Source organism: Ochotona princeps, chromosome 8 (assembly GCF_030435755.1).
Source record: "Ochotona princeps isolate mOchPri1 chromosome 8, mOchPri1.hap1, whole genome shotgun sequence".
Lineage (NCBI taxonomy): Eukaryota > Metazoa > Chordata > Mammalia > Lagomorpha > Ochotonidae > Ochotona > Ochotona princeps.
This window is the reverse complement of record NC_080839.1, coordinates 49194585-49216732: the sequence shown is the minus strand read 5'-3', so window position 1 is coordinate 49216732 and position 22148 is coordinate 49194585. Positions and strand designations below refer to the sequence as shown.

Below are 22148 nucleotides of genomic sequence, written 5' to 3'. Positions count from 1 at the left end.
CGGGGCGGGGTTGGGGTACTGTCTTAGGGAACGGGAAAGCCACGAGCCTCTGGGTCCGTCCACCCAAAGGGAATGGCAGGGCCTGGACGGCTGGCACGGCGTTTAGAGGCGTCGGCCCGCACCAGCTTGCCGGCCTTTGGGATGGAGCTCAGTGCGCAGGGGCTGTGGCTGTGGGTCTCTCAGGGTTAGGAGAACCGTTTTGGAAGGGGAGGGGAGGAGGTCCGCCTAGCCATCGCAGACACCTCCCGTTTCTCAAGCCTCCAGGCACTTTCATAAGGAGTTTCCCTGTGCAACTGTAACTCCCCCCACCCCTCACTTAGATTCTTACCCCTACTCCCCACCCCCAGTGACCTGGGCTGCACTTTGCACCCTCTGCCTGCCTGCCATTCTCTTCGGGGTTAGGGTCTCTCTCCTCTCAATCTGCCCCCCAGCCGCAGGAGACTTTGCCTCCCCTGTCTGACCTTCCTACCTAGCAGCCCCCTCCCCTACCCCGTGGAGCAATTAAGAGGCCTCCTCCTAATGAATGGCCAATAAGGAGGTTTTTATTGTGTCCTGGAGCCACAAGAAAAAAGCCTGGGAGTGGTATCTGTCCCCTCCTTCTCTTCCTCATCTTCCCTGGCAGCCCTCACTACCCAGGGGATTGGGGTGGGTGGCTGCCCAGAGCCCCTCTGTTTTCCCACAGTTTTAGGCCAGGTTTGCAGTGAAAGGTGGGCAGAGGGATAGGAGAATATGGGGGTGTATCACAGGCAAGTACTGGGGAGGAGAACCCTGCTCTCTCCAGAGTAGCAGGCCACATGAGAAACCTGGATGTGGCACATGAGGTTGCTGTCCGGGGCAGAGAATGAGCGAATGCTGTTGCACCACCTCAGACCTTGTTAAGGTTGCAGCACTGTCCAGACAGGCACTTGAAGGCTGTGCCCACAAGACCTGTGGTTCCACTCCAGGTGCATTAGCCTTCATTTGCCTAAACAGCTTTTATTTTTAGGTACAGAGGCCAAGACCCTGACCCTGCCTGTGTTTTGAGTGTTTCTCTTCCTTCTCTGCCTTCCCTGATGCTAAGAGAGATGGCATGAAACAGCTTACAACGCCAGCCCTTGAGGTCAGCCCACAGGAGGTGCTATGGGACTGGAGAGCCAATAGACAGGAATTGGGCCTGAGGTGGAGGGGGAGTCTCCATGTTCGTGTTCTCTATCCTTGACAGCCCCACCCCAGCCCCACATGAGCAGATAAACCACAGGGTGGTTATGATTTTCTTTCTCACCCTGAGACTCAAGAGGCTGGTCTGGCCCTACCCTCCAGGTAGAATGGGGAGAGGCAGTATGTACAGAAATGGCCATGATCTTTTACAGCTTGGCTCACCCTGAAATGGTGTTTTCTGCCCACAGTGTGACTGACTTCTGTTCACAGGGCCTCAGTTAAGGTGAGGACAGCATAGATTTGCACATGGCTGGCATGTGTACTCTGCCCACATCTGATGCTTTGGAAAAATGCCCAGTAGTTCAGCTAGATGCCGGGGAACGCAGGACTCGGTCCTGCAGGACTCAGTCCCGTCCCCATTATCCAGCCCTGTGTGAAGGCACCCAGGGCCAGCCGAACCTAGGGAATCTGTCTGCAGCTCCAGGGCTAAGCCTACTAAACCAATAAAACACCTGTCCAGCTGGGGTCAGCCCAAACTGCCCTCTCACAGGATGGTGCGCTGAAATGGTTGCTTTTAGGCATCTGGCTTTTGGGGCTACTTGTTACACAGCAGCAGGCAACTGATGCATGCAATCTTGAATCTTTCCTGTCTGGTGGGGTACTTTTCGGCACCTTCCAGTGTTTTTTGAAGTACTCAGCTTTCAGGTAGAAGGGGCTTGAGATAACCAGGACTGAAATTTCGGGAACACAAGCCCACAGCCTTTACCTGCCCTTCAGAGATCCCACCGCTGTCATCAGGCTGCTGGCAGAACACAGCAGAGAAATTGGCCCCAGGCCAAAGTGCAGCCTGGGCTGTGTCAGCAACCAACCTGCAATTCTCTGGACACGAGGTCCCTCCTCTGTCACCTAAGTGAGGTGAGTGAGATCCTGTGGTTTCCCAATGTGTGCTAACTTCTCAAGTATACAGGATGAAAACATCCCCCAACACCGCCGGGCCCCCCATTAACAGGACAGAGATGTGGGTTACCTCAGAGAATAGGGATTCTCTGCTACTTCCAGGACAAAGCAGTCAGACATTGCTTGGCCTTTGAGAATACTTTAGGATTCTTTAGTATTCTCTAGTATTCTCAGGGTACTTTCTGGGGTGAGCCCCCATTTCACGTTGCTCTGCCCTAAATTGAAGGTCTAGGAGCTGCCTCAGGTACCTCAGGGGAGAAGAGGTCAATGGGGGTCTGGGTTTGTTTCTTCTTTTTAATAGTCAGGTGTTACTCTACATTATTGTCATTTATTTGAAAGGCAGAGAGAGGCTTTCCATCTACCAGTTCACTGCCCAAAGGTCTACAACAGCACAAGGGCTAAACCAGGTGGAAGCCAGGAGTCTGGAACTTAATATGGATATCCTACAAGGCTGGCAGAAACCCCAAGTATTTTGAGGCATCACCATTGCCCCCAGGGTATGCCCCAGTAGGAGGAAGGTGGATGTGGAAGCTGAGTAGGCACTCAAACACAGATATTGCAATATGGGAAGCAAGTGTCCCAAGTAGCATCTCTACCACTGCCCCAAATGTCCACCCCAAGTTCCTCCACTCCATTCACATATTTGATCAACATGTGGTGTGTACTGGACACCCTATTAAATGCCAAGAACTCTGAGTCTCCCATGAATCCCAGGGATTCGTGTAATTGGGCAATTCCCAATTACATTACTAGGGAACTGGATCAGAATCAGAGCAGCTAGAACTTGAACCCACACTCTGATATAGAATAGTGTTCTGAAGCCTAGCTTAGCCAGCTAGCCATAGTGCCCACCCCAAGATGTGCATTTATCAAAGGTGACTCTGAATGCTGGCTGGAGAGTAGAATAAAAGAAATGGAGAGGCCACTTACGAGATTCCTGTGACATAAAAATCCTAGTGAGAGGGAGGGCAACTCAGATTGGTAACCCAAGTGACCAGGGACAAAGGGCTGGTGACTTCCTCATGCAATCTCAGATGAAAATGTGATCAGTCAGCTTCAAGTCTGAGCCCTCTGCTGTAGGAAGTCAGGTGCTTTTGTCCCAGTGATCTGCCTCTTCTGACCCTACCTGCTCTAGAATGGTCAGAGGTAATGGACAAGCCATGAAGAAGATGGAACCTCTGCTTGCTCTCACAGCTACACGATCTGCGAGTTTCTGGGGGGAGGAATCCCCATGGGAGTCTTCATCTTTTGATGCCTCTTGGCTCCCCAGACTGGCCCTACCCCTGCCTAATAGCCCCTTATACTGTGAAAGAGGGAGGTGGCAGAGGCTTCCTAGGCTCACTTGGGTGAGACATCCTCTTCTGTTTTTGTCACACCATTCATTTCCAAGTAGTCAGCACTGTAGTAGACTTGTTCACTGTAGGGGTCCTGAGGGAAAGACCCCAGGGAGGCATGTCAGAGACTGGCCTCTGTCCAGGTCAACACACCCTCCAGAGCTGGACAGATGCAGAGCACCTGAAAGCTCTTAGTTGGGAAAAAGTGCAACCTTTTTTTTAATGATTTACTTTATGTTTATTGGAAATTCAGACATTCAGAGAGGAAGAGAGATAGAGAGGAAGATCTTCTGTTCGATGATTCACTCCCCAAGTGACCACAATGGCTGGAGCTGAGCCAATCCAAAGCCAGGAGCCTCTTATAGGTCTCCCACTCAGGTGCAGGGTTCCAAGGCTTTGGGCTGTCCTCGACTGCTTTCCCGGGCCACAAGCAGGGAGCTGGATGGGAAGCGGGGCTGTCAGGATTAGAACCGACGTCCATATGGGATCCTGGTGTGTGCAAGGTGAGGACTTTAGTCGTTAGTTTACCACACCGGGGCCCAAAAATGCAACATGTTTTGTGCAACAATAAATTCCACATCTTCCCTTTGGCACTAGACAGGGTGGCTGCTGAAAAGACTCCCCTTAGGAAAGGTAGTGTTCTCATGGTCCTTGGGGAAAAAGACAAGAGAGCTCTTAATGGGGGGGTGGGAAGCAGCACAGGGAACCTCAGCATAGGGGAGGTGTTCCAAGGACTAGGAAGAAGGGCTTGAGAATCCAAGTGTCAAAAGCCACTCCTCTGTCACACAGTGCTAACGGTTGCAAGGGTTGTCCTCAGTCCCTAGTCAACCGCACACACCTGCATGCCCTACCATGCACAGGAGCATTAGGATGAGTGTGGGAGGGGGCTCTGCCTACAGGGTGCTTTTCCTCCTGCCAGGGAGACAACCTGTCCCCTGGAAAGGGCCTGGCAACGTGTTACCATAACTAAAAAGGAGTGATTCACATGATGGGAGAGAAGGCAGTGTTTGTGTTAGGCCTGTTAGGCTGTAGGACTGCAGCAGTGGGAAGAAAGGGGCTGCCGCAGGCACAGAGCTGAACCAGGGTAAGATTGCAGGAAGTGTTTGACTTGGCAGGAATGTGGGGTGAAGTGAGGTGAGGACTAACTCATTCATTCATCCCACAGATGTTCACACAGTTCCTAATAGGTTCCAGACACTCAGAGAAGTGTCATGAGTGAGATGGGCACAGTTCCTGGCCTGAAGGTGCCAACATTCTGGGAGGAAGAGAAAGTCAGTCAACCTGCAAACAGATGAGGCTATTTCAGCTTGTGGTAGGTGCAGTGAGGGCACTAAAGCAAGTTGGCATTTTAGAACGGGGTCAGGTCTCCTTCAAAAGGAGTTTTCCCAGAGGAGGCAGCACCTTACTAGGAAACTAAAGGACCAAAAAGTGCCAGTCTTTCAAGATTGAAGGGAACAGCTTTCCCAGTGGAGGCAACAGCGAGTGCAAAGGTGCTGGGGAGCCTGGCAAGTGGTCTGCAGCAAGCAAGCAGGGTGTGGCACCAACTGAGGTGTGTGCAGGCCAGTCATGCAGGACCCTGAAGGCCACTGTGGGGAGCTAGAGTTTATTTCAGCAGGTAGCCACTGGTAGATCTTAACAAGAGGTGTGACTGCTTAACAAGAAGGGGAAGGGGGAGTGCAAGAGAGGAAGTGGGAGGCCCTGCAAGAGGCAGCCTCCTTGGTTCTGGCAGGAGGGAGCCCTCTGAGGTCTGGAAAGTGAGAGAGCCCTACTCCGTCTGCAAGCAATGGGGTCTGTTGTGGTATCTGACCCAACGCCACCTTTCCAAGGGGCTAAAATGTCCCTGCTGCCACAGAGGTGGATATGACTTGAGGAAGCAGTAGCAGGTGAACTTAGGACTCTTTCCAGGGCTCTCTTTTGGAGCCCTGGGAGAGCCCGGCACTTGGGTCCTGATCCCTGAGGGAAGGAGCAGTGCTTAGCATGGAGACAGCCTGGCACCTGGTGCTCAGTGGGCACTCTGTGCCATGGTTGATGGATGGACAGGCAAGGAGGAGAAGGCTGGATAAAGGCTGCATTCCATAAGTGATGGAAATGTCACATAACTCCCAGTGGCAACCTGAGGTGCTATCTCCAGACACACTTCCTTCATTCAGGAGCCTGTTCAAAAGACAGAAAGCCCCAAGCAAGGCCCACAAAAGGGAGCACCAGGCAAGGCCAACCAAGCACAGCCCCACATGCATGCCTTGAGTAGGGGAAGAAGGCTGTGAGAGTGATGGCAGAGAACTATTGTTGGGTGCTTCTGATCTCCCTGTAATGGAGCCCACACTCGTAGCTCCTTTCATAGGTGCCTATTGCCTAGCTGCCAGGTTGCCAAAAGACTAGAAAGATAAAGAAAATTCTGTTCCCTTACAGTGCATTTAACATAACTATGTCCATTTTCCCCTTTAAAATCAAGCATTTCTTCCTCTTGAGAGATTATCTTGGAAGTGAATAAAGAGCAAACATGGGTACTTTTTTTTTTTTGTAAGATTTGAAAGTTAGGGTTAGAGAAAGGGTGAGACAGAGATCTTCCAATCATTTGTTCCCCAAATGGCCGCAACAGCCGGGGCTGGGTCAGGCAAAGCCAAGAGCCAGGGACTGTATTCAGGTCTCCCACACAAGTGGGCAGAGGCCCAAGCATTTGGGCCATCCTCTGCTGCTTTCCTAGCTGCTTTAACAGGGATTTGGATCAGCAGTGGAGCAGCTGTGACACAAGCCATTGGCCACAAGAGCATTCATAGTTGGTATTGCAAGTGGCAGCTTAATGTGCTGGGACACACAACACCAGCCCCATTTGACTGTGACGAAGTTTGAGATCATGATGGTCTCCAAGCTGAGGGGCTGAACCAGGGAGAGCTCTCTTAAAAGCCACAGAGTTTGTAAGACTCAGAACAAAGATTGAGTTGTGGGGTGGCTTCTCTGATTCCTATTCACAGCTGAAAACTTTAAGTCTGGGGATCAACAACCGTGCTTAGTTTCCACTGGATACTAAACACGCGGATCTTTGCACATTTGACCCTGGTAGCTGCATCTGCTAACCTACTAGCAGCAGCTCAGGGCCATTCTTGGGTTTGCTGCAACAGAACCCCAGAAAGGGGCCTCCAAGGAGAGAGGTGTTTACTTAGCTCCTTCCATCCCAAATTCAATATTCAAATTGGGTTTGTTCTGTGGCATTGTTAAGGCTTGAGCTGCAATTTAATGGAAATGGTATTGTCTCCTGGAATAAAGGTTTCATTAGGCCAGCCCACAAACTTTCCCCATTATCCCCAGGAGGAAACAATTGGGTGACAGCCTTCCCGTCATAATCCCCCGCTTCAGATTTATGGTGACAAAAGGGTCTTAATACTGAAAATGTTCTGGGGGAGGAGAAACACTTCCCAAACAAGAAGTCTCTCCCTTCCAGGCCAGGTAACAAAGAGTCAGTAGGAATTTGGTGGGGGCCTCCTGGCCACCTGCTGGCTAAGCCCAGGGTCAGTAGATTAACTGCAGCTCTGGCTGAGTGTTTAGAAAGGCAAGTTACATGGCAGAGCAAACAAAATGCAGACCGTGCTTTACACATGGTAATCCCAAATTTAATAAGAGTCTCTCCACTGGGAAGCCAGAGCCCAAAGGTAGCTGAGGTGTAGGGCCCCATTGTTCCCAGCCCAGCCATGCCCCATTGGTCAGTGCTTCTGCGCCCACCCCCCTGGGGGATCTGCAGCCTTAACTAAGAAAATTTCTCTTGAGCCTTTGAGTGAGGTTGCTGTTCTCTCCCCTCCCAGGCCTCAAGTGCCTTGTCCAGAGACCAGCCCTATCTTGGGCTGTTCCAGTCCCTGCAGAAAGTTTGGGTGATTAGAGGCCATATAAGCTTTAACTCCTGTGGGCCCCTGCAATAGCATCCACTTCCCTTACCACTTGGATACTCATTCGGGGCACTCAGGCTTCAGGCAATAGCCCTGAGAAGTGTGGAACATAGGCCTTGACCAAAGCCAAGGAGGTCCAGGATATCTGTGCTCAATTGGCTATTAAACTGCTAAGGTGGGCCATGTGTGGGTTATTTCTCAAACTAGAATTAGCTTCAGATTCATGATCATGCATTCATTCAGCAGATAACTTGTCCAGCACATACTGTGTACCTGGCCATGTGCTTAGGATGTCAAAGTGAAGGGAAAGTCACTGTAGTCCTCTTTTACAAGTGTTGCAAATGGAACAAGTGCAGCTGTCTCCTGAGTGCATGCAGTAGAGGAAGCAGACTGAGTGAGGAGAATTTGGAAGGTTTTTCTGATGAGATGCTGCTACTGCAGAGCACTGAAGGGTACCTGAGCCAGGCTGAGGATGGAGCACAGGAGACTGCAGGATACTGGGGTGAGGATGGAGAATGCCAGGAAGAAGGCCCTCCTCATTCTAGTTCCTACGGGCTGCAGACTTGCAACGAAAGAAATTTGGAGAAACTAGGCCTACTTTGTAGACCGTTAAAACCCATAATACTAAAGAGAAGAGGAAGAGATCAACAATATTTGAGAAATGCAAGCACACGAAGTTTACCTCCTACATGCTTTTTATTGAGAAGTCAGTATATACAGCACTAGGATGTAAGAAGGGAGAAAGAAGGCAGCACATCTGGAGGCAGCCCAGGAGAGTGGCAAAGGAGTCTCTCGAGATGCGGAGTCTGTTGAGATGCAGATCCTGCAGCAACTGGAAAGCACCCAGCCCTGGATGGAGCAGGACCGAAGAGGACTTTGAGGGGGAAGCAATTAACAGGCTAAATAAGAGGAGTCTTCACAAAGGTCATGAAGAAGTCACATTGTGAAATATTACATGGGGATGTCAAACATTTTTGTAACAACAAAAACCATTCTACTTCCATTTTTCATTGATTTTTAAGTACCTTCATATAATTCATGGATTTTTAAAAGGATTCATTCATTCATTCATTCATAGAGTTAAAGGGAGAGTTAGAAACAGATATTGTTCATCTGCTGGTTCACTCCTAAAATGGCCATAGCAGCTGGAAATGGATCAGGCTGAAGTCAGAAGCCTGAAACTCTATCCAGGTCTCTCATATGGATGACAAGGACTCAAGCAGTTTGGCCATCTTCCACTGCTTTCCCATGTACACCACCAGAGAGCAGGATCAGAAGCAAAGCAGCTGGGACTTGAACTGGCTCTCATATGGGATGCCATCAGTGTAGGCAAACACATTCCTTCCCCACCATTTTTTTTAAGTGAGAGAAAAATATCGTTCAAAAAAGAATAAATACAACTGGAAATTTTAAGAGAAAAATTTGGTCAGGAAAGACACCAAAATCTCAAATATGAAGAAAAAAAAAAAAAAGAATGATATGGTACCAAGCAAATGATAGAGGACTCATCTAAGAAATGAGAATCCATTTCACTTAGAGCTGGAAACATTCTTTTTTCAGATGCCCATGCGGACAAGATACTGGACTTGAAGAGTAGGAAGTATAACCCTATAACATTATCACTATTAAAATTACATAGCCATAGGGCCCGGCACCGTGGCCTAGCGGCTAAAGTCCTCGCCATGAACGCCCCGGGATCCCATATGGGTGCTGGTTCTAATCCCGGCTGCTCCACTTCCCATCCAGCTCCCTGCTTGTAGCCTGGGAAAGCAGTCCAGGACAGCCCAAAGATTTGGGACCCTGCACCCCCGTGGGAGACCCGGAAGAGGTTCCTGGTTCCCGGCTTCGGATCGGCGCAGCACCGGCCGTTGCAGCTCACTTGGGGAGTGAATCATCAGACGGAAGATCTTCCTCTCTGTCTCTCCTCTCTGTATGTCTGACTTTGTAATAAAATAAATAAATCTTTAAAAAAAATTACATAGCCATAGACATGATCCATTTTCAATTTTATGAGTCGACCTTTGGTTGTATGGCAAACGGTGTAAAGTCTGGCAACCTTAATAATACAAAAAGTACAAACACAGCATGAGATGGATGTGAAACAGGAAAGAGAAGTTGGAAGATGGGAGAGGCTGTAATATTCTCGAGTTACTAAGACAATCAAGAGGAATTGCTAAAAGTTGATGGATCAGTAAATGCAGGTTTAAACGTTGTGTTAAAGTTATAAAGGCAAACCATGTAAGAATGGAATATGTAAATATTGAACTTTGAAATTCTGTCCTCTATATTCCAAAGATAACTTGTAAAATTAAATGAAGAAGCAGAGATGTAAATATGAGAGGTCCTTAAAACTTCATGGGATGCACATTATGGAAAATCTGAGTATGGATTTCCAGTGATTTTTTTCACCAAAATAAACATCTTCTAACTTACATTTTTCATGAGCTTTTTAAAGTACCATCATACATTAGAGGTTGCCACATAAAACGCAATATTATATAACATTTGAGACAATGTAATCATTGTTTATCTGATATTCTAATTTTCCAGGCCATCCTGTGTACGTCTGGCAACCCAAGAAGCATCAGAAACAAAATCAAGTAGATGCAGCATTTCCCCAGAGCAGTGGACTGAAGGTGGGAGAAAGTGTTGTATTTTATAGTGACTGCATGTGTTCTTTCTGGGCTGTAGATATATGTGTATGTTATTTTGATGAGTAGTGTTAGAGTGTCAGTATAATGTTAGAGTGTTAGAATAGTAGAATGCTAGACCAGGCTGTCAGGCCCCTTGGTGCCAAGAAGCTGCTGCTTTGCTTAGTTAGGATAAGCCAGGGCCATTGGGAGATGCCACCCTAGTCAGGATGAGTCAGGGCTACTGACCAGTGTCACAAGTCCTATCTACAGTGACCAGTGCCGCGAGCCCTATCTGTAGAATACACCCAGGTGGCAGGGCATTTGTCTGGTTCCAGGAAACAGGATGAGCTATTGATACCCAGAACCCATGGCCATGATATGTTTGAAGGCTGTTACTTTGATTGGATAATGTGTTACTCTCTAAATTGACTTGCTGTGTTTGGATTTGCGTGGGCTATGATGTATGCAGTGCCCAAGAGAGGCCTATATAATCAGTGGCTTTTCTCTGGTTCAGCGTCCGACCCCTCCTTGGCTGGCCTGCGTGCCCCAAGAACGGTCTGACCCCAGCATGCTGGCAGAATAAACTCTGCTTGCTTTTGCATTACTAGCAAGACTCTGTCGTTTCTGGGGTGGGAGGCAGACAAAACCAGACCTTAACAGTAGAAAATATGGTCAGTGGGTATCTGGTGTAGTAATTAACGTGCTGTTAGGGATGCCCACATCCCATGTCAGAGTCCTTAGCTTTGAATCCTGGCTCTACTTCCAACTCAGCTGCCTGCAATGCACACCTTGGGACACAACAGATGGTTCACATGGTTGGATACTTGTCATCTATGTGGGAGACCTAGGTGGAGTTTCTGGCTCCCAGCACTGGCCAGGCTTAGTCTCAACTGTTCAAGTACTTGGGGGAGTACTCCAATGGATGGAAGGATTCCCTCCCCTTTCTCCTCTCTGTGTGCAGGGAGATGAAAAATAAACACTTCTTAAAAGTCATATGTACATATCATATTAGATCCTCATAATTGAGCAATCAGCAATAAGTGCACATTTCAATAGCTCCCCATAGCGATCAATGCATTTGAACTCATTTCAGCTCCTTTGGGTCCCACTCCTCACTGTGAGGCAGGTGAGCTAGGTAATGTGCCCAGTCAGACCTGAGGAAACCTGCACACACAGCAGGTGACTTGCTCTCAAGGTCACACAATGGTGGGTAATGGAACCAGCAATAAAATGGATTTATTAGCCTTCTACATAATCCTTCCAGAAAGGACTCCATATTCTGGAAAGTACTCTGTACTTACATGTGTGTTGGGTCCCCACAGTCCTGAACCAGAAAAGGACGTAACTAATCTTTATGTAGAGCGAAATCCCCTCCTTCATATGACTGTAGATACCTGGAATCCACTGCTACCTCACAGAGAGTGGGAACAGGGAGAGGGCCCTGGGCCAGACAGTGCAGATTCTGTCTCCAGCTGTGGCATTTGCTGAGCTTTGTGATTTTTGGACAAATCACTAAAACTCTAAACCTCTCTCAAACATGCAGCTAGCCACAACCACCTTGTACTGGTAAGCTGCAGCCATCAAGCAGGCAAGCCAACAAATGGTAGTTCAACCACAGGCTCCCTTCTACCAGAGAGACTGAGGCTCACACATCCAGGCTCTGGTTTCTGGAAGGTCTTGGCAAAGCATACTGGTGACTCTGGGTCAGGAAACAGCCCTTCTCACGTTGAGCACCTGCTGTTTCTAATGACTAAACCACACCCCCACCCAGCCATCATCTAGCAAATACCACCACTGCTTATTAATTTTAAAAAATGTGCTCAGCCTGGGATTACAGAAACTGCCATCCCCCACCTCCCTTGGGAATGAGTTTTTAGTTATGTTTTTAAAATTAGCTGGCGTTTGAATTTCATTTTCCATCCAAGCTTCCCTGTTATCTGTAAGGTCACAGAAACGCGTAGGCCGGGGACAGCCCAATCCCAGATATTAGGCTGTCGGAATTAAAAACCCTAAATAAGTAAATAAAGAGAGAGCAGAAAGCTGGCCCCCAGCGCGAGGGCCAGGTTTCCCCTCCCTAAGTGGCTCTTCCTTCCCAAGTGGAGGTGAAGGCTGAGGAGGGGAAGGAAAGAGGCCCGTGACCTAGATCGCCAAGGTCTGCTGCTTCTCCGCTCGCTCGGCGACAGCAAAGAATCAGAAAGCATTCTGGAAGAAGAAGAAAAAACTCAAGTGCTGATTGTCCCCCTAAGCCATTCCAATCACAGGCTTGCCGTTAAAATAATGCTCACCTACTGCGCTTCCAGCCGGGCCATCTACCTTTTTCGCTGGCAGGGTCGTGCCCAGTCAAGCCTGATGAGGCTGCCACAGGCCCCGGGCGCCGCGCTGGAGGCCGGGCTACACCTGTTTATCACCAAGTCACTTCCTCTGCCTTCCCTCCTCCCAGCTTGGAAAGGAGCATTAATTAAACCGGTAAACAAGTCGGTTCCCATTCTAAATCAGAGCTGCAGGCCAAGGATAACTTGGGCTCCCGAGAAGGAGGATTTTCAGCTAATTTATGGAACCCACCGTCACTCCTCTCTCCTCTAGCAGCCAGCTCCCCGTTTAGCAGGGAAAATTGAAGCAGACAGCTTTTGTCTAAACACTTCTTTTGCCCAGAATATCTTAATTTTGCTATTTGAATGTTTAATCAGGTTTGGGGTGCTGTTACTGCTTTATAATTGTAATGGGGCCGCCCTTTGGGTCCTTGGAGGCAAGGACCCTGCTGCTTTTTCACGTCCCGGGCTGCGCTAGCGGTTGGCGCTAGACCGAGGCTGAGCTTCCGGGACCCTCCTGGCCCGCAGGCACCCACCTTTGCTTTTATTTACCCCCACCCCATCGCCGCCGTTGTGTCGCGTCCATGTTCCCCCTGGTCGCCGCTTTCGCTCCCCTCTAACTCGGGGCGCAGCGGGTCGCGGCCCTGGGGCTGCGCCCTGGCTCATTTCCGGCCACCGCTGCGAGAACGCGGGGCCGGCTAATTAATTTCTCCTGGAAGGGGGCTCTGTGTGTGGTTCTCACTGCCAAGCGGCGCCTGGAAGTCCTCAGCGTTGGTGGGAATCACACCGAAATGGTAATTCTCATAAGATTAAGGGCAGTCCAAGAAAAACCCAAGGAGGGTCTGCAGCATGTCCTACCTAAACCTTTTTGGCGAACCCCAGGGGCGTCTTCCTCCTCTTTTCATGCCAACTTGCTTTTCTGGGCGGCCTAGCCGCTAATAATGTTAAATTAATGGTGAATTAGTTGTACCGTAAAAGATCTAAATTATATTATGCAGCACGTTGTCACAAAGTGATATAAAACAATAAGAAAATAAATGTAAATGAATTCAAGGTGCTGACACGCACAACGCCAAGCTGAGATCCGTACACGCAGCCCGAGACGCGCGGGGAAGGGGCCGTGGGCAGGGGCCGCGCTCGCTGCAGACGCGGTGCGCCAAGGGTTAAGCGGCGCCCGCTCGCCTCTAGGCCCGGCTCCCCTCCCCTGTGTGCTGATTTTCAGGCCCACTGAGGCGCCCGCCCCGAGAAAGTTTTCTATTCGACGAGGCTCGAGCGTCTGAGGGGCTGAGCTCCTTAGAAAGCTTCGGGGCCCCTGAGGGCCGCCTTGCGGGGAGGGGGGCGGCCTGCCCGGTCGGTCCTGGCCACGCTAATTACAAGGATTCGGTTTCCCTGCTCTGAAGGAATGCATTACCTGCAGCAAAGGAGGCACGGCCTCTCAGGAAGGCCCCGAGAGGCAGCTGAAAGCCCCAGAAAATTCCAGCCCCATCCCAAGGTTTATACCCACAAGCCCAGCCCATGCTGAGAGACTAATCGCTTGGCCATTGTCAGAGCTGTTGTCCAATCAGCCCCTGAATGGCCAAACTTCACAATGCCGAGTATGAATTAGTGGGGAACAAATGTGGGTGCAGACTTTTTTTTTGCAACAATACCTAACTGAGCCTTTCAGACAGGACAACGGATGTACAAAAGCTCGACGGAAATTGGAGTAACTTTTGGAAGCCCTCGTAGCTCCTGTCAATAAGCGTTAGCTCCATAATGGCTCCCCAGCCGCCGCTGCCTCCCACCCACCTTTGCTGGGCGATGGATCAATTGTTTGTGGGGTGCATTGGGTGGGAGTCATAAAAATTGGGCATTTTTGTTGTCCTCGTCTTGGAAACGGTGGCCCTCTCTTGAACGCAGCCAAATGGATTCATCCGTGTCTTTCTCTCAATCTAGTTCTCTTTCTAAAATGTGAATTGTACATTTGGTCGTTATTTAGCCCACCATAAAGTACTGCGAACGTCCCCTGTCTTTGTCTGCCCACCCCCCAGAAGAACAGAATAGCTTCTTGAGCTATACAAATGTCAGGTCTCTGTTTTAAAATTTAGCTTTGTTTACCCAACAGAATGGAATTCATTACCGTGTAAAAGTGGTTCCATTTTCTGATCTTTTTATTCAAAATGTTGAGAGTATCAAAAAGCTCATTTGAAGGTCACAGGTTTATGTATCTATTCTCTTAAGTGTTTTAGAAATTCATATAGAGGACACAAAAGGTGGAAAATGTGAAAACACACTGTTCATTGTTTATCCTAACCTTGCCATGGTTATTAGATAAATGAGTGTAGGGGAAAAATGGCATTAAAAGCCATTGTGAACTGGGGAATTTTTTTCCCCTGAAGACTGTTAATTTTAGCCCTTGATCTATAAAGGTCAATTTCTAATTCTTTTTACTGTGCAGTTTATATAACTTCTGCATTTCAAGTCTATAAAAAGCTTTTGCAGACTTTTCATAATGTAAGTAGCAATTTATTTCATTACGGTTTGAATTTTTTATATAATTCCTATGGACATTTTGATGAAATTGTCAGGCTTAAAAGCTGTAGTGCTTTTCCGTGGGGGGGTTGGGGGGGTGGACTTTTTTTTTTTTGCTCCGATCCATTCTTGCTGGATAATTTAAAATTAGTAAGATTAATCAGTTCAGTGATTTAAAAGACCACACTTTGGTTGGCATAAGGTCTGAGACAAAATCATTTTTTTTATATTAGGAAATGATTTAAAAGGTCTTTTCAACTAGTTATCTGAAGCCGATATTTAACTGTTACTTATTCCACTAATTTCTATCTTTTGTTAAAAGAACTTTGCAGCCTAAAGCTCCTCGCTCTGTCCCATGCTAATTGCAGCTTACATTATATAAATGGCTTTGTAAAGAAAACTATAACTCCGAGCCTTGGAAGTTGCGTGTTTCTATTTGCTCAAACTTGATGCACTTGTTTGAAGAGGGTCATTGCAGGGAGAGCTGTGTAGCCTGTAAGAATGTCCTGGATAACAAGCTTAAACAGAACCTTTTGTTGTGGCTAGTATTCTCAGGACTCCAAAATGAGGCCTCCTTTTTCAAACTGCGGGCTGAAGTGGTTCATTACTGCTGTTTCCTCCGCCCGGCCAGGGCTCAGCCATTCCCACTACTGAAGGTCTGTAACTTCCTTAAAAAGGAAGAAGGAAAACATGGCCCAGAAAGGTCTTGTTAGCACTTCCTATGTGAAATTAGCAGCTTTCTAAAAGGTACAACTCCAATTACCTCACATTGTGGCAGCGAGCACAAACTCAACAATATGCACAGCCTAGCAAGTGACATTCTGTCTTTCTAGAGTTACTTCCCTAATTAGGAATGAAGAAGCTCTATTCTGCTGAGTGCATCTATTTACAGTGGCCACAATGCTTTAACTTGAGCATCCTTCTCAAAGACCAGTGTTAAAAAACACAAGTGCTCTTTTCGCTGAACAGGCAATGGTGAGGCAACACATTCCTAACGGTTACGCCCTGGTTTGAGGTGGGGGGGTATGGGGGGGGCGGCGGTGTGGAGAGAAAAAAGTGTCTCGGCTTTAGCAGGATTGTTAACACTTCAGCGTTCGTTCTCCACAATGACGCCCCTGCCCAGAGAGCTCTGGGAATGACAGTGGACAATGGGGAGGCCTTCTTAGGAGGGTCTAATGATGGAATCAAAAGAAAAATATTTATTGCTTTTGACAGTCCCACAAGGGGCACAAATCCTTGTCGTGGCTAAAGTTCCCTTAACTGTTGGAGGAAGGCGACTCGCGGGGACTCAAACAGTCTCACTTCCTTTGTTAGGAGGCTGAGTACCAGGGCCAAGCTGGGAAATTAAAGATTAAGTTCATTAAAGGTAAGGTAATTGTGCTGAGGCATTGTTGTTGATACAGGTGGAGCGGTGGGGGCTGGGATAGGGCGCATTTACATGTAGGACGGCCCATTAAACAGGCTTAGCAGACGGCCCCGCAAACATGTTGATTATTTGCCTGATGGCTGACCTATGCCTTCGCTGTTTCATTAGTCAACAAGCCCCCCAAAGGAGGGCTAGGGCTCCCTGCCGGGAGCCAGGTGGAAGAGAAGGCAAGGCTCTTCCTGGTAGGGGAGAAACCAATCCCGGTCTTCCCCCACCTCCCCGAGAGGAGGGGTGCTATTGGCCTGCCCTCTGCCTCCCACGCCGTCCCCAGCCCCACCGAGGGCACTGGCCCCCTACTGCTGGGGGAACTGGGAGTGTTCTCCCCCCGTGTGAGGTTTATCTTTGCGTTTTCTGGGATGGCCCCATTCTTCAAGAAGATGTGGAGCTCCCAGCTGTCTGCAGACTTAGCAATGAGTTTTTCCGGAAACTTCTCCAGCACTGCCTTTCCTTCCCCACCCCGGGGACTGACCTCCGCAGGAACCGACAGCCCTGGAAATTTGGGCGGCTTGGTTCTCAGTGTGTTCTCACGCAGATGCTTTCTGCCCTGCCATGCGCCGGGCATACCCTCTCTTTTCTGTTACAGCAAACTGCCTTTTGTCTTACTGGGGAAAGAGTTCCTCCTTGCTCCTTCCCGTGGGAAGATGGAGAACTTGAAGAAGGAATTCCCGGACTTCTTGGGGGCTTGGGATCCCTAATATCTCACAAAAGAGGAGGGTTGGGGAAGGATCCCATTTTGCTTTCTGCAGTCATAGTTCATCATGTCTGGTGTATTCACTTAGTTTTTCCATTTCTGGTAAGGAACTGAGGCATGGAGTTAAGACCGGGCATGGCTTGGGTAACAGCTATGCTGCAAGAAAAAGCACTCGTGTATTTGCAAGATTGGATTGCTTATTACCGACACAAAACCTCACCTGCTTTTCTTTCTCCACCCTGTCCCCCCACTCCTGACCCTATCTGAGGAAAATAAGCAGTGTCATAATGATTTTGGTCAATAGATTTCTTTTAAATATCACCTGAGCATGGGGAAACATTTTGAGAAGATCCTGTGGAGTTAGTGTTGGTGTGTGAAAAAAGGACTCTAATCTTAGAGAGGTTTAAAAAGTACGCAACGACACTCACAAGGTGAGTGTTCCAAGAGGGAAGTATGGACATGTCTGGATCCATTCCGATGGTGTCATGTCTTCAAACTTGCTGGTGTTTTGTTTTAAAAGGAAAGCTTGCACAGGTTGTTGATTTTCTTTAGCTGGTCAGGGTTCTATAATGAGGAATGAAAGAGAAAGACCATTTAGATATTTTTGTAGATTCTAACAGAGAAGTTTTTCAGGAAAGTATTTTCAATAGAGTGTGTCTGTTGATTTGGGCAGAACTTGAAATCATTCACCAGCAAGCAACATTTAGCAAGCATCTTGGTGTTTTATGCCTCCCATGCTTATGTTAGAGCTTCTTTTTATTTATTCCTGTAAAGTGTTCTTTGTCCTTGAGAATGTTGAATAGACTTCTTTCAGAAGTTATCAGAGACTGGTCTGATAAATCGGACGAGAAATTAGGAACATCTGAGTTATTTTCTAAGATGGGTTAATGAAGAGATGAGGATTTGCATTTTCTTTTAAAAACCTAATGAGCAAGTAAAACAGGTGGGAGGCAGGGAGCTTGGCTGTCATATTGTGATTTATCAGAGAGCAGAAAGGAAAATTTGATACAGACAAGATGCCAGGCTGCAGCTTACTGGGAATATGTTAAAGAACAAGAGTGTGATCATTGGCCTTTTACAATTGAGAATAGAGTTTGAAAACTGCACACAATATCCTCAGAACGTTTGTGTGTACTGCCACAGTTATCTCTGTAAACAGCCTTTTAACAGAGGAGAAAAACAGTCTTGTCAATAATCAGAGATGAGAACGCTGCTCCCTCAACTGGGAGAGGCTGCATGTGTATGTGCAGCCCCACTGAATTAAGAGGCTTTTCCTTTAATGTCCAAAAAATAAGTAAGTAAGTAAGTAAACAACCTGTCATCACATTGTCACAAAGGAAGGAAAGCCTCATTTTAGAAATTACTCATTGAATTTGAAATTCTTAGACATGCCATTTTGAACTGGGGGTTGTGATTAAAGTTGGCAAAAAGAGGGAGGTGGAGGGAAAGTCTGTCTTCTGGAACTTGGGATACTTTTTTAGGTTTTCTTTTCCTTTATTTCTGCAAGGTAGGACACATCCTTCCATTTATAGGAAGGTGGATTCTGAAAAACCCTTTAAAACTTCTCACTGAGCCAGGAGTGCATGAAATATTTTGGGCTATTTGCATCACAATTTCTGGAAATTCTGTTGCAGCTTTTGCATTATAACTGTTTAATAAGGACTTATTTTTTTCTTATAGAAAAAAACTCATAAAACAGTGTTTATGAACTTGCTTGTTCACTACAGTTGCTATGTTGAATTTTAGTGAAAGCTTGCTATTCCCTAATCTCTGTAGTTTTTTTGGAGGCAAAATTTATATGGCTTAAGATGAACCAATTTAAAGTGAGCAAGTCAGCGGCATTTAATACAGTCACAATGTTGTGACTATAGTTTATTTTTTAGTTATAATTTCTTTCAGCTGCAGAATCACAAGAAGTGGATAATAGTTGCTAAATGGGAATATTCATTCAGCAAGAATTGATGGAGCAAATTGTTACAAGAATAGCAAAAGACTGGGCCCCTTAAGGATTTAAAAATGCCAAAGGACTGTCATGCCCTAAAGACATTGTTTTTTGTTTTATTTGTTTGTTTTTAATTTAGGAGAGGTTAAGCTTGTGCGAAAGGTATCGGTAACTTCAGTGTGGATTGTTAATTGACTTACTGTTAAACATTACTCCACCCAATAGTTTCATCATCCTAAAATATGATATTGCTAAATATTTCTCAGCCACAATGACTGAATATTTACTGAGCTATTTTTCTCATAGTGGTCTCATTTTCCATGGCATATTCCCAAGTGTTCCAAACCTGTACTCTATAAACCAAAGTTTGATCAGCATGTTTGCTTTCATGGGCATATACTTTATTTGGGTAGGTCTAGTATTCTAATATGAAATGATCTGTGTAGCTTTGGCAGGGGGAAATTACTATAAAAGGATAAGTGGAGGTGCCAAAGAAACAGAGTGCTTAATTTTGCTGATAAGTGATGTTTCTCAGGGAAATTTTAGACAAAAGCTTCAAGTTCCCTAGATAGGTATAATGAAAGTGATGAAACCAAGAACATGTTCTCCCTAAACTAGATTCTGAAGATTAAAGTTGTTTAATGTAAAAGAAGGGAAAGAATGGTGTGTTAAAATATTTATCATTCCTTGAATAATGTTTATCCTTCAAGTGAAGTTTATTTTGAAGATGAGAGTGATGGTGATGATGGTGATGATGATGATGGTTAGAGGGAGGGATTTGGGGTGCAAATTGTTGCAGAGGAACTGTGACAAAGAACTTATGACTTATATGAGGGAGTTCCAAAGAGTTTGTGGAAAATGAAATTAAAAGATAAATTTATTTTGGTGCAAAAAAGGTTTGAAATCCTTGTATAGTTTTTTTTTCTCCCACAATATATATTTTTCTAGAAACTCTTTTGAATACGCTCTCCCTATTTGGCAGCATGTGATCGGTCCTGGAGGGTCTTTCTTGGCCCAAAATAAAAGAAAAGAGCAAACTACCTAGTGTTCACTACGTCCTCTCTCAGCAAATGGTGCATGTAATTTTCTTTGTGGAGGGAAGCTGGTTGTCCTTTTCCAATCCTAGATCTGTTGCCTTCCAGTTCTTGACTTTTGGAAGACGATGTGCCCACTCTCGGCCTCTTTGTCCCCACCTGAAGTAACAACTGTCTGATGTGGTGTCTTGAGGGTCACATCTTCAACACTCGTTAGACTTGTAGTTGCTCAAATACATGGATCCCACGCAAAGTGTGACATTATACAGGGATGGGTGGTGGGGGATAGGGAGTAAAGTACTTTTGGGTGGGAGTTTTACAAGTTATAAAACCTCAAGTTAATTTATCATAGTGTGTTTGACTTCTGTGGAGATCATTTTAAAAGCTGCCCATGGAGAAAGGGAGATGTCAGAATTAGTCGGAATTAGTCCTTTGAATGGAAATGTCTAGAGCTCTAGATTTAGTTGAATACCATCTCTTGCTGCCACTGACAAATTACAAATATCACCTGAGAAATTATTTCAATTTGCCATCAGACTGAAACCATCCATTTCTCTCTGAAATGTGTCACAATGTTGAGTACTTCCATAATGATAAAAATGATTGGAATTGCCATGTTTAATTAGAATATTAATCTACTGTCATCTTACATGATCTTGATTTATAGAAAATTTCCTATTTGCTGTTAAGGTGTTTCACTCTTAAATGAAAATCCTGCTGCTTTCCAAAGCCTGATACTAACCCTAAGAGGGGACAGTCTGCTGGAGGAGGGAGAGGTGACCCCTGTCTCTTACAAGTTGAAGAGGGAGTTTTTTCCAAGGGAACCAGAACGACCATCACCCTAGGAAGGGTGTCCTCCCTCCTAATGTTTAAAATCTCCCAACAGTAGGTCTGGCTGAAATGCCAGTGCTTTTGGAGAAAGGAATTCAGCAAAAGGTGTGAGATATCTTTATGTCTTTTACCAATCCCTTTTCTGGGGTAGAAACTTGAGATTATAGATGGGAAGGAGGGAGTCCATTTTTTCAGAATTTATAATTCTGCTGAACCCGATGCTGAATCCAAGAAAAATTGGATTTCCTGTAGGGCGAGAGCCTGAGACTTTGTCCTTTAGGAGTTGATTTCTCACCTGTGGGACACCTGGCTGCCAGAGCTATAAGAGCACATCCTAAGGTCTGTGGGCTGGGTCCATGGAGAGCACTTGGAGTAACCCCATGGGTCCTTGCTGGGTGCACTTGCCAGTCAAGGTTTGATTCAGCCTCTCCTGCCTGGTTCCTTTGCCCAGCCAGCCTCTCCACGTGACTCCTGCAGTGTTCAAGGGCTGCCTCAGTCCTGCTGCCCTCTTTCCTCCATCTCCAGTCCTCCCCTGACTTTGGCTGCCCTGGCATTGCTGAGTTACCCCTGTGACTCTCCCAGTGTGGTTCAGGTCCTGGGGTGACTGACATCCTCATTGCTATCTCAGTGATCCTGGGCTCCCTAAACTTCCCACCCAAGCCTTTGTCACACACCTCTCAGTGCATTGTTAACACTATCTTGGCTGGCCTGGAGGGCAGCTTCATAGACACAGGTGTGGAAGCACCTCATCTTCAGGCCTGTGGGTCTTGACAGGAGCTGCCTGCCCTATGAAGCTAATGGAGCATTATCCGTCCTGCTCTTGGTCTGTCCTGCTGAGAGCCATGTCCCCCATCCCCTCTGTTATGCCTTCCTTGCATTATAGAGTATTTTACTTCTAAGACAGAGTGACAGAAAGAGATGGGGAGAGACAGATAGCTTCCATTTACTGTTTTATTCTCCAGATGACTGCAAAGGCCTTGGTCAAGCCAAAGCCAGGAGTCTACAATTCAGTTTGGGTTTTCCATGTGTACCTAAACCATCACCAGCTACTTCCCAGGCACACTTTATCAGGAAGCTGAAATCAGGAGCAGGGCTAGAATACTGACACAGGCACTCAGATATGGGATGCTGGCATCCTAAGCAGTGTCTTCAATGCCGGGCCAGAAGCCCTCCCCCTGCACCCCTCCTGCCTCCTTATTCATCATCCCAAACAGGGAGTCACTAAGTACTAACGCCCTCTCCTTCAAACTTCTGATAACCCCTATTCTCCAGGAATTTACCTATTCTAGATATGTAAAATATGTGGAATCTCAAAAGAGTGGTCCATCTTGTATCTGATATTCTTAGCCCGTGACTTCATGACTCATCTGGCTTGTTACCTCGGTTAGCTGGGTTAGAACTTTCCTTGCTCAGTGCTGAATCATCTTATTACTGTCCCCTTGCATGTGTGTACCACCTGCTTACA

At 46.8% G+C, this 22148-nt stretch overlaps 1 long non-coding RNA gene across 1 annotated transcript in view; it reads left to right on the top strand.

The window, feature by feature from the left end:
- The first annotated feature begins 1824 nt into the window (after positions 1–1824).
- LOC131480932 (uncharacterized) overlaps positions 1825–22148 on the top strand; it is a 97079-nt gene continuing 76755 nt past the window's right edge. Inside the window, exons 1-2 of the long non-coding RNA XR_009245897.1 lie at positions 1825–2052; positions 9857–9942. This is a non-coding gene — a long non-coding RNA (uncharacterized LOC131480932). The remainder of the gene's footprint in view (positions 2053–9856; positions 9943–22148) is intronic.